The sequence below is a fragment of the Cibotium barometz genome, chromosome 47 (assembly GCF_041138505.1).
Source record: "Cibotium barometz isolate CiBa-2024 chromosome 47, ASM4113850v1, whole genome shotgun sequence".
In the NCBI taxonomy this organism is placed as follows: domain Eukaryota; kingdom Viridiplantae; phylum Streptophyta; class Polypodiopsida; order Cyatheales; family Cibotiaceae; genus Cibotium; species Cibotium barometz.
In genome coordinates, this window is record NC_141092.1 from 45,135,771 (window position 1) to 45,137,905 (window position 2,135).

A 2,135-nucleotide genomic window follows, 5' to 3' on the forward strand; every position below is an offset into this window, starting at 1 on the left:
TGACATGAAAGATTGGATGAACTCTAACATGTGGAGGTAGTTTTAACTCATACGCAACCGTGCCAATCCGATGTATAACTCGGAATGGACCACAATATCTAGGAGATTATTTTGAGCACTTTCTTGTTAACAAAGTCTGAGAATCTTTAGGAACTTTCAAATAAACCAATGCCACTGGCTCAAAAGATCGAGGTGAGCATCCCCTATCAACATAAAACTGTGCTCTATCTTGAGCACTCATGATAGAATCCTGAGCTTGGGTCAGCATTTCTTGCATATCATGCAAGAAATCCCTCGATACATCAAGCTCAATGTCCTTAAGACCAACATCAACAGGTGCCGAGCAAGTGCCCTGGGTTGATACCCATACATAAGCATGAATAGACTATAACCAGTAGCCATATGCTTAGAACTGTTATAGGCAAATTCCTTCATTGGAAGATATTTTTTTCCAACTCGATGGTTATCTAGAGACATGCATGAAGCATATCCTCTACAATCTGATTCACATGATCTGTTTGCCGAGTAGACTGTGGGTGATCAAAGGAACTCATACTCAAAGTAGTTTCCAATTTCTTGAAAACTTCTTGCCAAAAATAAGCCGTGAGTCCGGATCACTCACAATATCAGAAGGTAGACCATATAGTCTAAACAATTGCTCAACAAATTGGTAAGCCAATTCTGACGCTTTAAATATTATCTTTGTGGGTAAAAACCTAGCCATCTTTGTTAATCTATCCAACGACTATCCAAATGGCATCGTGACCCCTGCTGGTATATGGAAGTCCCGTAATGAAATTCATGGAAATACTTTCCCACTTTCGATACTATGGAATATCCAAAGGATGTAATAACCCAACAAATTTAAGGTGCTCTGTCTTATTAATTTGACACTGATGACACTTGACCACATAATTCTGAACAAAATCCTTTATTTTTTGGCCAATAAAAAGTCCTAACCAAAGCCAAGGTACATGTATGCCCAGATGTCCTGCCAATGGTGTATCATGGCACTCAAATAGGATCCTTAGTTTAATTTTCGGCACATCCGGTACATAAACCTTATCATTTTTAAATAAAAGACCATTCTGAATAAGAAATTGGTTGGCTTTTCCTTATTCACTAGGTTTTGATCTACCTCAGAGTTGGACCCTAATTTTGCCAAATTCTACTATATTCCAAAGAAAATATATGTACTGCATTTTTCCTTGAGTGAATTGTATAAGTTAGAAGTAATTTTTGTGAAGCTAAGTTTATTGACTTCACCAATTCAACTCAATGCATCAGCAATGCTATTCAAGCTACCTTTCTTATATTTAATCATGAAATCAAAGTCCTACATCAACTCAGCCCATCTGGCCTTTCTACCTTTTAAGTCTGGTTGATTACAAATGAACTGTAAAGACTGGTGATCTTTCAAGACCATAAACTGAGACCTGTAGAGATACTGTCTCCATGCCTTTAAAGCATAAATGATTGTTACATATAACCCATTCTCCTAAACTGGGTACCTAGTCTGTTCATCATTTAGTTTCTTACTCTCGAAGGCCATAGGCTTCCCATCCTGGAACAAAGTTGCGCCTATCGCAAAATCACTAGTATCAGTCTTAACAATGTAAGGCATGCTAAGATCTAGTAAGGCTAACATATGCGAATCTTGAACTTTATATTTTAAAATATCCGTGGCTTCTCATTCCACTCAATCGGAGAATTAGACTTCTTATTTTTACCCTTAAGAAGGTTGGTAAAAGACACTGTCAACTTCGAATATTCCTTGTTGACAGATTTTGGAAGAAATACCACGAAACCTAAGAAAGATCTTTAACTGCTTACTATATGTGGAACTGGCCATTCCAAAACCTTTTGTATCCAATAATCCAAATCTATACTTAAGCCATCTCGAGAGATCTTATGACCTAAATATAACAATTCCTTCTTGAACTTAATCACACTTAGATAATTTACAATACAGTTTCTCCTTCCCGAGCCTTCCTAGAACCTCTTTAAGATGATCCTCATACTCAGCCAAAGTTTTACTGTATATCAAAATATCATCTAAGAAAACCACCACGCATTTTTCTAATAGATCCCGAAATATATCATTCATCATTTGTTGGAAAGTTGTTGGTGCATTA